Source organism: Budorcas taxicolor, chromosome 2 (assembly GCF_023091745.1).
Source record: "Budorcas taxicolor isolate Tak-1 chromosome 2, Takin1.1, whole genome shotgun sequence".
Lineage (NCBI taxonomy): Eukaryota > Metazoa > Chordata > Mammalia > Artiodactyla > Bovidae > Budorcas > Budorcas taxicolor.
The window spans coordinates 81,694,037-81,709,633 of record NC_068911.1 but is presented as its reverse complement, the minus strand read 5'-3'; the positions used below and the strand labels follow the sequence as shown (position 1 = coordinate 81,709,633).

The 15,597-nt window shown below is 43.7% G+C and overlaps 1 protein-coding gene across 1 annotated transcript in view; it reads left to right on the top strand.

Moving 5' to 3' along the window:
- Positions 1-15,597, top strand: part of TANC1 (tetratricopeptide repeat, ankyrin repeat and coiled-coil containing 1) — a 244,883-nt gene that overhangs the window by 58,866 nt on the left and 170,420 nt on the right. Inside the window, exon 2 of the mRNA XM_052657219.1 lies at positions 615-724. The gene's annotated coding sequence lies outside the window, so the exon portion shown is untranslated. The remainder of the gene's footprint in view (positions 1-614; positions 725-15,597) is intronic.

Sequence of the window (15,597 nt, the reverse complement as noted above, 5' to 3'; positions counted from 1 at the left end):
TTGTGTGCAGAGGCGAGGGGCTGTGGGGGTAGGCCGGGCATGCAGCGGGTACTTGAGCTGTGTTTGGAGGATGACTAATCTCCGGAGTGGGGGCAGTGTCTCCGGATGAGGGAACAGGGAGAGCAAAGGTGTGAGATTGGGTGGTGTGTTGGGCAACGGTGAGTCGTGTAGAGAGCCGGGACCTGTGAGGAGTGAGGCGGGAAGTATGGGAAGAAAATATTCTGGAGAACTTCAGCACCCTGAGTGCCTTGGCAAGGCTCTGGGCTCATTGTCTGAAACCTTTGACACGCTTGTGTTGGGCTACAAACTCATTAGTATCAGCCGAAGAGAAAACCCAAGCTAGAGAAGGTAGTTTGGATACTGCAGTACCTTGCTCAGGACAAGGCTTTCAGTGACAGTCCCTGGTCAGCCTGGGCAGAGGTTGTCAGGAGGAGGAACGCGTTTTCTTGGTTTGCCAGCCCGTCACCCTTGTTCCCCTGTTTAAAGTGTGTATATACTGATGGCTTTTCCCATCCATCATGGCTTTTTCTGAATTCCTGGTTGTAGCTGGTTTTATAAACTCTGTGCTTCTGGTGTCATAGGACGAGTGTACTGACTGGTTTTTCTTTTTTCAGTTCTCGTCCCGTCTTGGTGTAGTCGCCTGATCCAGAGGAACTTTTGGGGTGCCCCCTGAGTGAGACAGCTGCTCTCTGTTGCCAGCAAGTGGAGTCTGGGGTGAGGCAAGGTGAGTGAGACCCAGGGAAAAGCTGTACTTCTACAGGCCAAGTTTTCCACAATATGTTATTTTCTGAAAAATTCTGTGGCTTTTGAAGGTAAATTGGTTTTTTATTCAAAGAAATTTAAGAAGAATTGAAAAAAGAAATCCATGACTTAATTACTGTGTCAAAGAACTCTTAGTAATAGGGATGTGTTGGTAACATTCTTTAAAAATCTTTCTGACCTTTTTTAGTGCCCATTTCAGGGTTGGGGGGGGCACCAAAAATATTGTATCAGCAGAACTGATAAAAATCTTTAGATCTGTAATGGTGTCAGCCTGCTGTCTGTTTTTGATGTATTTTTTAAATTGAGATGTAGTTGACATGTAGCATTAGTTTCAGGTGTACAACAGAACGATTCAGTAGATGAATATATTGTGTTGTTTATCCTTTATCATGTTTCTTTTCCCCAGTTCTTGTGAAAAGCTTTTGAAGTTTAATAATTAATATAAACTTCCCCATAGTTACCAGGAGACAAATAAAGGGACGTTTACACCTACCTTACCCAGACGTCTTCCCAGGCTGCCTTTTTAGGGCCATGCCAGTTGCAATAGCTTGGGTTCCATCTCTCACCTGCTCTACTTGCTGTCTTGTTAACCTGTTTGGAGTTACTCCCCTCCTGGGTTTCAGGGAGGCTTCTTGTGGCCTTCAGAACTTTAAACACGTTGCTAAACATCTCCTGGACTGTGGTTTTCCTGTACTGCCATCTTACATGTAAATCGTGAAGCAAAAGTACCTAATGCAAGGTGTTTGGTGAGACTGGAGGTTCCTGATGGGTAAGATTTTTGTTCTGTACATCTTTTCATTTGTATTTGCTGTCTCCAGTGTGTAGCATATAGTAGGACTCAAATATTCCCTCTTTCCTTGAAGGAGAGAGAATTGGCTGAGAACGGAGTCTCCAGTCCCATCCTGAGTGGGCACAGCTTGGAGGACTGTTGTCATTCATGCTCTGATGCTCTCAGTTGAGGCTGTGGAGCAGAAGTCCCCAGGAGGCCCAGGACAGAACTGTTGACTCGGGGAATGAAGGCTCTGCCCTGGATCTCTTCTCTGTGGGTGCTGGAAATGCTCTTCCCTAGGAGGCGGGGGTCAAGGTTAAAGCTGCCTCCGGCCTCGGCGTGTTCTTGAGACGTCCGTGTGATGTGCAGGTGCACTCTGCCATCTGTCCAGCGTGGCTTGCTCACAGGACTTCATATTCTGCAGTCACTTTCCAGCCATGTCTTGCTCGTCCATGAAGCAGTGGACGGTTGCCATCCCCCCTGCCCACCCCCCTTGCTTTGGCGGATCCTGCCAAAACATAAAAGCTTCTCAACAGGAGCATGTCAGGGGAGGACACATTATAATTTCCCTTGAGGTTTTAAAAATTAAGATACTAGGACTCCCCCTAGGCCTACTGAACTGGAAATAGGGGGATGGAGAGAGTGTCCCTGGTGTGTGTATACCTACCTGCCTACTTCTCTAGACTTCCCTGGTGGCTCAGTTATAAAGAATCCACCTGTCAATGCAGGAGATGTGGGTTCGATTCCTGGGTTGGGAAGATCCTCTGGAAGAGGAAATGGCAACCCACTCCAGTATTCTTGCCTGGAAAATCCCATGGACAGAGCAGTCTGGTGTGCTGTAGCCCATGGGGCCGCAAGAGTTGGACACAACTTAGATTTGTTGTTGTTCAATTGCTATCTGTGTGTGTGTGTGTGTGTGTGCATGCGTGCGCGTGTTTTAAGCTTCTCAAGAGGTGATGGTGTATAAATTCTTGTATGTGGAGTAGACAAAAAAAAAAAACCAGAAACCTCTTTCTAGCCTGAGCAGATGTTTTGGGGGAATAATTTTTGAAGTCTGCTAACTGGTTTTACCAGTTTATACTGCCAAGCCAAACAGTCCCTTGTAGTGCTATAATTTGCATCATAGAACCATTTTATAACTTTTATTTAAAATTGCCTAGGAAAGCGCTTTCTACAGTTATACGTATACAAAGAACGAGGAAAATGATGTTGAGGAACAATCTACTACATTTAACAAGAGCTCAGGCTTATTTAGAAATCCAGGTGGGACTCTGCTTAAATGGAATTTTACCCAAGTATGCAGGGATTTGCATACTGAAACCGAAGTCTCTCCCGACTTGTGGCAACAGATTTCTCAAGGTGATGTTGAAACAGCAGTTTATATGCATTGCCCTTAGAGTTATTGGACAGGAAATTTATCTAGTAAGTTAGACCCTTTTTTCCCTCCTCCAGTTTTTGGGTGGTAGAGAATTAAGCTAATTTTTCTTTTCTCTCTCTGAGGACCAACTTCAAGGAAATAGATACGAGCTTAATAGCAAAGATCATGTTAAATGGCTTTTGTGGTTTTTAACTGGGTCTCTTTTGCGAATTTCCTTCTCTGGTGGAAAAAAAAAACCCACCTTGTGATCTGTTGTTTGAGGTTTTAATATTTTGGTGGGTTTGGAGAACAGTGAGTTTCTATTTTGAAATCAAAGAATTTCACCATTTAGGCAGAGATCTTACCGATGACCTGTCATCTGGTTTCCATCGCCTCTCCGTCACAGAACCTGCTGCTAAGGTTACAGATGGCCTCTAAGAGGACTTGTGACGTGACTTTTCTGTAGCTCTTGACCTACTGATCACTCCCATTCCTCGTTTGAAACTTTCTCCTTTGGATTCCTTTGCATTTTTCCTACTTTTCCCCTTTCATTTCTTCCCAGGTCCTACTGTGCCTGCCGGTAAGTGTGCACATTCCCTGGGCTTGCATCCTTGGTGGTTTGCTTCCAGTCTGCTAAGCCTCTTTGGGTGACTTCTATATTTCCATGGCTTTAGCCACCACCCACATGCTAATGACCTCCAGGTCTTTCTCCGAGTTCACCCTTGTCTCGAACAATCTTTTGGACATTTCTACTGGGATGACTCATATGTACTTTTGAGATATCCAGACTGAACTCATTTCCCTCCTAATTGTTGCCTGCTCTCCACTCTCCACCTTCCCAGGTCCCCTCACCCCCAGGCTTCTGTCTGCTTTTCCCGCTGTGTCATTGGCACTATTCAAGGCAGAAATGTGTGACTCATCCTTCACCCTCCCTCAGTCAGCTCCGAATTGTTATTGGCGATAAAGCCCTATCATTTTAATATCCTAAGCAGAGAAAAGGAAAGCCCATTCCACTGACATTTAATTGGGCTTTACAAGTTGTAGTTGGGCCGATATAAGCAGATGGAATAACATGAGAGCGTCACAGCCATCTATGTAATATGTATCTCTTAGTTCTAGTTCTAGGCACTTGGCACGTTGTGTTTAGTTCTTACAGTTACTTTGTGGTATGCCATCTCTGTTACAAATGAGGATTCTGAGATTTAGAGAGTTTAAGTTTCAGGCCCAGGATCACAGGGAAGGTGAAGCATAGTAGAGTTAGGGTTTGGGGATTTTAAACCTATGGATTGGTCTCCGTGGCTCCAAAACCTTCATCATCGTGCTGCTCTGACTTGTTCTGTTCCCATGATGCCACACATTTAGATTTCTGTCTGGTGAGTAGGTTGGCTGTGTTCAGGGCAGGAACTGGGTTTTACTCAAAATTGTGTTGTTGTTGTTCAGTTGCTAAGTCATGTTTGACTCTTTGTGACCCCGTGGGCGGCAGCACGCCAGGCTCCCCCATCCTTCACTATAACCTGGAGTTTGCTCAAACTTATGTCCTTTGAATCAGTGATGCCATCCAACCGTCTCATCCTGTCGCCCTCTTCTTCTGCCCTCAGTCTTTCCCAGCATCAGGGACTTTTCCAAATTTGTGTATCACCATATATGTATGTGTGTGTATTTTTTTTTAACATAGTAGGTGATAAAGACAAGACCCTTAAATGGAAAAACCATGGTCTGTGGCTTTATCTGGGTTCAACCCCTGATTTTTTTTATTAGCTGCATATTGGCTAGGTAGCCCGAGCTTAGGACGGTGGGGTCATGCTCCTTACCCTCAAAGGGTTTTTATGGGAAGGTGCTTCAAAATTCAGTGACATTTTTAAGAAACTCTGGAAGAATTGAAGAAGTTGTGGAAGTTGATAACTGGCTAGCTCAGAGGAGCCTTTCCTTTTTAGGTTATAAATAACAACATGTGAAAATATAAACTCTTCTGGACCTCTGATCATGTTGATTGAATCATTCATGTGCTTAAAGTAGTAAAGGCAGAAAAGACCCAAGTAAAAGCCTTGATAATGAGGATAGTATCTGTAGATCTGATTTTTGCTATTATTAATAGTTCTAAATGTAACTGTTTTGGAGTAGATGAAGATATCATCTATGAAACCTACATATTTAAGACTAGGCAGGTGAATTAAAGCAGAGTTCTAATGAGGTTTATTGTTCTGTTTAACTGATCTTGCGAGGATGGACTTGGACGCAGTCCTGGCACAGACAGTTCTGTATTTTGTTTCCCTATAGGTCTCTCCTTTTGCCCTGTTCCAAGAAGGAAATGTTCTTTCTTTTCCATCATAGTTCTCCTTTTTGGTAACAAGTTTCTCTAAGGGGAGGGTCTGCTTTAGGGAAAGTTGAATGGTTTCTAAATTCCACAGAAACAATTAGTTTTATATTTCCTATCTTTAGGCCCCATGCTGTGCAACAGAGGCTGGTTTCATGCATCATTGAATCTTGGGATCCAAGGCTCAGGGTACCAAAAGCGAGGGTCTAGTGTCCTTTCCTCCAAGGAGTGCTGTGTTGAGAAGGAAAGTGTGGGATGAATTGAGAGAGTAGCATTGAAATATATACATTAGTATATGTAAAATAGATAAGCGGAAATTGGCTGTATGATGCAGGGAGCTCAAATCCAGTGCTCTGTGACAACCTAGAGGGGCGGGATGGGCCTTGAGGTGGGAGGGAGGCTCACGAGGGAGGGGACATATGTAAACCTGTGGCCAATTCATGTTTATGTATGGCAGAAACCAAGACAATATTGTAAAGCAATTATCCTCCAATTAAAAATAAAATTTTTTTAAAAAAGAGGGAAAGTGTGGCTTGGGGCAGGCTGTGAAGTTTCTTTGACTCTTAATTTCTTTATCTGTCAGAGAGCACAGTTACAGTTCCAGCCTCCTCCTTGTCGTGAGGACTAAGCCAGATATCTTCACAGTGAAAGGCGTAAGCGTACTTACTATGGGGTGCATTTGTGTCCCCACCTTGACTGTTATTTTTATGGTGGTCTGTTGGATTTGTGGAGTAAAGGCCTTTTGTTTGTTACAGATTTACAGTATTGATAAGAAGAGATAATTGCAAAAAAAGTCTTAACCTAAGTCTGAGTTGGAGATGAATAGCTTTGAGGTTTTCAGTGAATTATCAGTACATTGAAATATGGGCTTTATTAGGTTTCTGAGGAGGCAGAAGGGAGTCAGCTTGGGAAGTTGGATTACATAAAGACAAGGGACAGATATTTATTATTTTATATCCAGCTCTGTTGCAGACTCATATTTTGCTGTGGCAGAAAGATGTTTTAGTAAGACCACGACAACTTATAACATCTGTGCAACATCTTCGTTTTATCTAAAACAGTTTCATATCCACTGTCTTTAATTCAGAGTCATTCAAGAAAATTGTTCCTGTATTCCACCAGGTTCTAATGAGGCTGTTTTTCCTTAAAGGAGGCATTGGGACCACACACTTATAGTTAGAAAATAATTTGATAGCTGTGTTCATGTACTGTGTCTAAGGAACCTTTTCAGTTTGGAAGCTGTAGTTTCTGCAACTCATTTCCCTGTGCCCGCCCCCCGCCCCCCGACTTGAAAGGAGCATGATCTCTGTGCGTATGTATGTATGTGTGGTGTACACGCCACGTCACAATACTGATTTTGTTCCTTAGGTCTGAGATATGTTTCATACTGTCTGTGTGTGTTGAGAGGTGGTGACAGAACCTATGATCAAAGGCTTCCCTGCAGAGTTAAGGGCTTTAATTGAACCTTTCACTGTGTTTTAGAGAAAAAAAATCTGATGTTCATATATGGCATGTCACATAACTTCAAGTGTGCTTGAACTTTATAGGTTTGATTAAAGTTTTATCTGACTCCTAAAAATAATGTTTGTAATCTCCATGCATAGGAATTATCCTGTAATTCAGAACTTAGTTAATGTATCTTTTGCTGTTGGGCTCGGTTTGAATGCCTCCGGTTTAGCTCAGAGCTCCCATCCCAGATCTTCTGGAATCTATAGAGGGCTTGCATCTTTCTGGGAAGTTTGGCTGCTGCCACAGCTGAAACAGTGAGCCAGATTTAGGTAATTTTATTAGTCTAGAAAAAGTGTTACACTTTTGCAGCTGTTGTTTGTAGGTCCTAACTATGAAAACAAAAACCGTCTCAGTTACCCAGGGTCCATGAGAAACTGGCAGTGGCCCAATGTGAGTCCGTGTATTTTGGACTCTGAATGATATTTATCTTCCTAGGGCATCCCCCATGAAGGCATGCATCTGGTGAGTGGCCTGGTTGTGTGAAGCAGTGGGGGCGGAAAAGGCCAAGCCTTGGGTACCAGTCTCTCTTGGAAGCCTGGTCCAATTCATGGGAAGGCCATACATATTAGATCTTAAATACTTTTTAAAAGGATAAGAAGAGAATTCAAGAAAATAAAACTAACATAAAACACACTTGTCCCTAATATTCACCCTGACTTTCATGCTTTTGTATATTGTCTCATACTAAGTTTCCATAGGTATCTCTCTTGTGATGCCAGGCTAGCTGTTGTTAGTAATTTGGTGGTGATGGACTTTCTTGTTAAACAGAACTTTTACAGACTACTGTGAAAATTAACCATGGAACTTGGCATATAATTGTTAGGGGTGATGTCTTTGTGGAGTTCCCAATCCTGCTAATGTGTGCCAATCAGTAAATTACCGTTTAATGTCCTGTATTTCAGTGGTTCCAGGAGTGGGATAAAAGTGAGCTACTGTTTCTCTAGCAACTCCTGGGCTATTTGCAGAGCTTTTGGCAAGTCAGAGTAATGGTTCTGTTGGGTCTGACCCTGGTTCTCTGGGTAAGAGTCCCAAACTCTTAGGGTCATTGGATGCACTGCAGAGCATCTCTGAACTTTGATGGGTGGAGAAAAAGTGCAAATTTTGCTATACTGTAGCCAAAACATAGTTTTTCCTTCAATCATGAAAGGGAGAATAAACTGGAATAACAGTAGCACCTGTGGCTTTGGCACACAGAAATTATAGACTTTTGTATCATGTTGAGGGAGGTAGTTTAAGCTATCAATTATGCCTATCACCACTCAGGAAACTACAGTAGCTCTTAGACCTGCTGCTGTGTCGTGTTATTTATGCATTAAGAAGCACAGATTACTGTTATCACAGATTTGCTTTTTAAATATTTTGATGTCTGCTTCAGTATAATTGATTTTCTCTGTAATTGCATTTTCTGTGTCAAAATCACTCAGAAACATTCTGATTAGAGGGTCTAGATTGCTGAGGCAGCCCATGGCACTTAAAAGGTCAGATACTCCTGACTTGGATGGCACCCTTGTGTCTTTCCTATCTTCCTTTGAGCCTGGATTTGTTAATATTAAAAAAAAAAAATGGTCTCCTTTACATGTTTGGCTTTTGTTTCCTAGCATGAGTTGTCTTTGAACTTTATCATCTGGAACTCTGGTATTCCCCCATTTGGGGGCGGTTGGAGTGAATTAAAAAATAAAGCCAATGCCCATTCTCACGTGGGGCTTCCCTGGTAGCTCAGCGGTAAAGAATCCAGCTGCAATGCAAGAAATGCAGGTTTAATCCCTGGGTTGGGAGGATTCCTGGAGGAGGGCATGGCAACTCCAGTATTCTTGCCTGGAGAATCCCATGGACAGAGGATCCTGATGGGCTATAGTCCATAGGGTCATAAAGAGCCTGACTGGAGTGGCTGAGCACACATTCCCACGTGACCTTTCTGATAGGCCCTGTGGCAGTCGCAGTTTGAGACTGTGTACTGCAACCAGTATTCATTGGAAGGACTGATGCTAAAGCTGAAACTCCAATACTTGGGCCACCTGATGCGAAGAACTGACTTATTGGAAAAAACCCTGATGCTGGGAAAGACTGAAGGCAGGAGGAGAAGTTGACGACAGGATGAGACGGTTGGATGGCATCACCGACTCAATAAACATGAGTCTGAGGACGCTCCAGGAGTTGGTGATGGACAGGGAAGCCTGGCATGCTGCAGTCCATGGTGTCGCAAAGAGTCGGACACAACTGAGTGACTGAACTGAACTGAATTGCAACCAAATGTTTATGGCCCAGAATGGTTTTCCTTACAAATTTCAGATAAGAGCCCCATGATCCATGTGTTGATATACTTGCCTTAGCTGTGGGAAGAGAGGATGCTCATATGATGCACGAGTGTGACACTTGTGAATTTGGTTTGGCTCTCCACTGCGTTATTACTGCTGCTGCTGCTGCTAAGTCACTTCAGTCGTGTCCGGCTCTGCATTATTACTGGCATCACCTAATTTATTTTAGAACTTTGATGTCCAAGGTTAAGACCATGTTACATTAACTGGACTGTGTAAAACTGTCCAGAGGAGAACTTGGGCACAAGGCCATTCCTTGCCCCAGCCGATCGCTTTTTAACAAGCTTCATTCAATTCATTCTAGTGAGAATGGGGAGGTGTGTTTCGAGTTCCTCTTGAATAGCATAGTTTCTTATTTCTGGGTAAGTGTTTGGAATGGGGGAAGCATTGCCTATGTGACATGGAGGTCTCTGCCCCAAAGTATCTTCTTCGTCAACAGTATGACCCATCTCCCAGTATTTTCCACCTGTGAGCTCATGACTTGAGTGTGCTCATTTTTTTGCATGTATCTTGTGTGATGCCTCCAGATCATACATATTGACAACACGGTAGTTTGAAATAACTCTGATTGGGTGCCTAGCAGAACCTGAGGGAGTGGACAGTAGGTGTCTTTTTCAAGATAAGAGATATAGATAGGTTTTCTTTTCCAAGAAAGATTTGAGGCATGGGGTGCTACAGTCGGGGTGGCAGGTGTGTGTGTGTCCAAAGATGATTTGTCCCCCCTGTTTGACAGTTTTGACTGTTTTACCACCTCAACAGGCCCCTGGGAGCTACTCTCTCGCTTTTATCCAAAAGGAGGCATGGGATAGGACTACGTGGTCAGGCTCTGGAGCCCGGATGCCTGGATGGGCCCTCGTGAGCTTCATGACTCTGGGCAAGTTCTAGCTTCTCTGTGCCCCAATAGAATGGAGATACTGATAGAACCTTCTGTAGAGGGCTGGTGTGAGGATTAAATGACTATATAAAGTGCTTAGAGCAGGGCCTGAAATATACTTAGTCCTAAATGTGTGTTGCTGGCTGTACATCAGAATCACCTGGGGGAGTCTTAAAAAAAAAAAAGCAAACTACATGGGTATTGAGAACGCCCAACCTAATGAAATTGGGTCCTGGGGAGGTTATAACCTTGTTCAGAGCATCATAGCAAGCACTGACAGAAGCGGAGGAGGGATTTTGACGTCTTATATTCTATTCTGAAGCTTTAAGTGAAAGATCCGTCTGTCAGCGCCATAAGCAAGGGATCTTGGCGTAATGAATAGCCGCCTTTCACAGAGCATCTTTGAAGTTGTCTGACCTTTTTCACTTTGAGGCCAGATGCAGTGCAATTTAAAAAATTTAATTTCTTTAGATTTATAATACCAGGCTTCATTCAGCTGGCACTGATTGATTGAGTGCCTTTTAACACTTTTTGGAAAAAAACGGACTTTCTGACATGTCTTCAGGATCGCTTCTCCTTTCATACTAAAGACTTACCATCAGCCCATGCCATAGACTCCTTAGAGGAGTTCCTTTTTCATCTGCGGTGATGGTTTATCAGCTGCTGTGATTACAGTGGCCCTATGAACAAGAAATAAAGCTTGCCCTTTGCAATGATAGCACCTAGAGGTGGAAGAGACAATATTACCCTGTCAAACGGGAAGGGAAGCAGTGTTCCTGTTAGACGGATGAGCCAGTGAAAGGCGAAATAACTTGCCCAAGGTCATTTAGTTAATAACGTGATGCCTCCTACCTTCACTCAGGGAGCTGTCGTTGTCACACATCAAGAAGGTGGCCCATGTGAGTTGCGGTTCATCACTCTGTTGTATGATATAAGTAGAAAACTTCATAGGAAGGAGAAGGGAAAAGAGAAGAAGGTGTAATCAGGGGCGGCTATTAAAGGAGCTAATTGCCTTTGTGAGGATTGGGACTGGGGTCTCCAGTTGCTGTAAACCTTACACAGGACAGTGTTCTGTGGTCTCGTCACACCCGTGGAGCTGTGTGAGAAAGGGTGTGACCACATGCAGAGACTGAGCTTCATAGCCACACCCTAGGTGGTGCTGCACTGGCTTCGGCCTCATGGCTACTGTGTCCTGGCATTGGCTTTTTCCCAGCTATCCTCAGCTGGATCCATAACAACTGTGCTTTGTCACCCTCATGCAAAAGCCACTTTGTCTTTGAGACTTGTATCTGTGTTTTCATAGTCACCTTCTTAGCTCCCCTCTCCCTGGTTCATTGAGGACTTGGGAGGTAGCAATTCAGAGCCTGAGCTTTCAAGTCAGAGCTGGGTTCAAGTCCCAGCTTCACCTTTATGAATTGTGTAATCTTGGGCAAGTTGTTCATCTCTCTAAGCCTTTGCGTTCTTATTTATAAAAAGGAGTCATAGATGATTTTTTAAAGATTTTAAAAATGAGGCTGCTGAAGAATATAAAACTCTTCCACTTAACTGATGTACAGTAAAGAAAGGAAAGTGAAAGTCACTCAGTCGTGTCTGATTCTTTGCAACCCCATGGGCTGCAGCTTGCCAGGCTCCTCTGTCCATGGAGTTCTCCAGGCCAGAATACTGGAGTGGGTAGCCATTCCCTTCTCCAGGGGATCTTCCTAACTCAGAAATCGAACTGGGGTCTCCCACATTACAGGAGGATTCTTTACCAGCTAAGCTACCAGGAAAACCTGATATATAGTAAAGACTTTGGTAAATACTGGCTGTTAGGGTGGTGGTTGATATCCTTAACCTTGCCTCCCTTACTGCAGGGAGCATCTGAATGGCCCTTTCCCAGGCCAAGAATCAAGTCCCTTCACTTCCTTGCTTCCGATCCTCACTTGAGGATGTTCCACTTCAGTGAACCGTGCTGCTGGCAGTCATGTGGGCTTTAACAGTGTCTGGAATTGTTCCATACCCAAGACTTTAAAATTAAGGGGATCAGACAGCCTCTGCTTAGCTTCTTCATTCACTTAGTCCCTCTGTATTTGCTCTTTGATCTCTCTGAAACACCATCCCTGTTCTCTCTGGCTGTCCTGCTCGGGCCTCCACTCGCTTCCTGTCCAGCCTCACCACTCTGGGCACTCTTGTATGAGCACCCCGACCACTCGGGGTGCTGCCAACACCCGATGGCCGATCAAGCCTCTTGTCCTCTGGATGGTTCTTCCTTGGGGCTGAGCATCAGAGGATGGAATTGCACACTTCCCTTGTGTCTTGCTCTTGGTTGGGCAATCAGAACTGTTGAGCTGTCCTTTTAATCTTGTGCTTGCCTTCCTCTTCTCTACAGGGGCTATTCTGAACCATCTCTGCTCCTCTCAGACTTCAGTTTCACTTTACAGAGAAAAGGGAGGCCTGGACTTGTGGCTTCCTGCCCGTGTTTGTTGATGATGTTGTCTTCCTCCTCCCACATATTATACTTTGCACCCCTCTTTGACTGGCACAGAGTGGAGACTCAGGAATGTGTGCAGAATGAAACACCTAGCCTAGTGCTTATTCTGTAATTGGAAAATCTAACCCTATCTTAGGAGAGTCAGGACAAGTTCCTCTGATGCCCAGGGTCTTGCATTTTAAACAAGGAGGTTACATTTACTTAAATTTATTAGGCTGGCAGTGTGTTTTGAGGTACAGTTTTTCCCTTTGAGAATTAGAGATGGATTAAGATTGTGTTCCTCTCTGATATATCCATTGATATTGAAGTGAGAAAACTGTGCTGGTGAAGCTTGGCAGGGTCTGACCATTCAGAGGCCCACAGCCTAATGGAGGAGGCAGGTGGGTAAGCAATTAAAGGAAGACCAGGAAGGCTTCTAAGAGGAAGCTTTTGAAATAGATTTTTGAAGTGGGCTTGTGAAATGCCTTTTCTTTCTCTAATAAATTAAATATCTATGGCCATCTGGATGGTGGTGGTGATGATAATAATGTCACAGTTATTTTGTTCTCTAGTTAGGTAGTGTCATGCTGTTAGGTTGGGAGGCAGGTGCCTGGTTGGGGAGCACCTGGGTGAAGCTTCTAGATAAGCAGGGGCTTTCTGCAAGACTAGTGCTCCATCCTGCATGAGAACCATTGGCCTGGGAGGCATAATGATAATTGCCAGGAACTCTGCACTTGGTTCAGGGAAGGCAAGGGCAACCTACTCCGGTACTCTTCCCTGGAAAATCCCATGGATGGAGGAGCCTGGTAGGCTGCAGTCCATGGGATCACGAAGAGTTGGACACGACTGAGTGACTTCACTTTCACTTTTCACTTTCATGCATTGGAGAAGGAAATGGCAACCCACTCCAGTGTTCTTGCCTGGAGAATCCCGAGGATGGCAGAGCCTGGTGAGCTACCGTCTATGGGCTCACACAGAGTCGGACACGACTGAAGTGACTTAGCAGCAGCAGCAGCAGCTGCACTTGGTTATTTCCCTATCTGACCTTTCCTGGTTTGAGGCAGAATGTATTGATTTCAGGCTTTGGCTTCTCTGTTGTACTTATCCTTTCTGTGTGTATATTTAAAATCCCAAAATGAAACCTACCTGCAGCTGGTACTTCTGAAAGCCTGATAACAGAGCAGATCCTGCCATGGGAATGTGCTGTAAGTCAAATAACTTTGTCCATAAACTTGGAAATTAGTACTTGGTCACAAAAGAATTCTTAAATTATTAGCCGAAATCTGTTGTGGGAGAGAATTGCTATTGATTTTGATTTTCCCTCCATAACAACCTCGCTATTCAGCAATATTGCATAGGAACCTGGAATGTCAGGTCCATGAATCAAGGCAAATTGGAAGTGGTCAATCAGGAGATGGCAAGAGTGAACGTCGACATTCTAGGAATCAGCAAACTAAAATGGACTGGAATGGGTGAATTTAACTCAGATGACCATTATATCTACTACTGCGGGCAGGAATCCCTCAGAAGAAATGGAGTAGCCATCATGGTCAACAAAAGAGTCCGAAATGCAGTACTTGGATGCGATCTCCAAAACGACAGAATGATCTCTGTTCGTCTCCAAGGCAAACCATTCAATATCACAGTTATCCAAGTCTATGCCCCAACCAGTAACACTGAAGTAGCTGAAGTTGAACGGTTCTATGAAGACCTACAAGACCTTTTAGAACTAACACCCAAAAAAGATGTCCTTTTAATTATAGGGGACTGGAATGCAAAAGTAGGAAGTCAAGAAACACCTGGAGTAACAGGCAAATTTAGCCTTGGAATGTGGAATGAAGCAGGGCAAAGACTAATAGAGTTTTGCCAAGAAAATGCACTGGTCATAGCAAACACCCTCTTCCAACAACACAAGAGAAGACTCTACACATGGACATCACCAGATAGTCAACACCAAAATCAGATTGATTATATTCTTTGCAGCCAAAGATGGAGAAGCTCTGTACAGTCAACAAAAACAAGACCAGGAGCTGACTGTGGCTCAGATCATGAACTCCTTATTACCAAATTCAGACTTAAATTCAAGAAAGCAGGGAAAACACTAGACCATTCAGGTATGACCTAAATCAAATCCCTTAAGATTATACAGTGGAAGTGATAAATAGATTTAAGGGCCTAGATCTGATACACAGAGTGCCTGATGAACTATGGACGGAGGTTCGTGACACTGTACAGAAGCCAGGGATCAAGACCATCCCCATAGAAAAGAAATGCAAAAAAGCAAAATGGCTGTCTAGGGAAGCCTTACAAATAGCTTTGAAAAGAAGAGAAGCGAAAAGCAAAGGAGAAAAGGAAAGATATAAGCATCTGAATACAGAGTTCCAAAGAATAGCAAGGAGAGATAAGAAACCCTTCCTCAGTGATCAATGCAAAGAAATAGACGAAAACAACAGAATGGAAAAGACTAGAGGTCTCTTCAAGAAAATTAGAGATACCAAGGGAACATTTCATGAAAAGATGGGCTCAATAAAGGACAGAAATGGTATGGACCTAACAGAAGCAGAAGATATTAAGAAGAGATGGCAAGAATACACGGAAGAACTGTACAAAAAAGATCTTCACGACCCGGATAATCATGATGATGTGATCACTCATCTAGAGCCAGACATCCTGGAATGTGAAGTCAAGTGGGCCTTAGAAAGCATCACTACGAACAAAGCTAGTGGAGGTGATGGAATTCCAGTTGAGCTATTTCAAATCCTGAAAGATGATGGTGTGGAAGTGCTGCACTTAATATGCCAGCAAATTTGGAAAACTCGGCAGTGGCCACAGGACTGGAAAAGGTCAGTTTTCTTTCCAATCCCAAAGAAAGGCAATGCCAAAGAATGCTCAAACTACCGCACAATTGCACTCATCTCACGCGCTAGCAAAGTAATGCTTAAAATTCTCCAAGCCAGGCTTCAGCAATACGTGAACCATGCACTTCCTGATGTTCAGGCTGGTTTTAGAGAAGGCAGAGGAATCAGAGATCAAATTGCCAACATCCGCTGGATCATGGAAAAAGCAAGAGAGTTCCAGAAAAACATCTATTTCTGCTTTATTGACTATGCCAAAGCCTTTGACTGTGTGGATCACAATAAACTGTGGAAAATTCTGAAAGAGATGGGAATACCAGACCACCTGACCTGCCTCTTGAGAAATCTGTATGCAGGCCAGGAAGCAACAGTTAGAACTGGACATGGAACAAC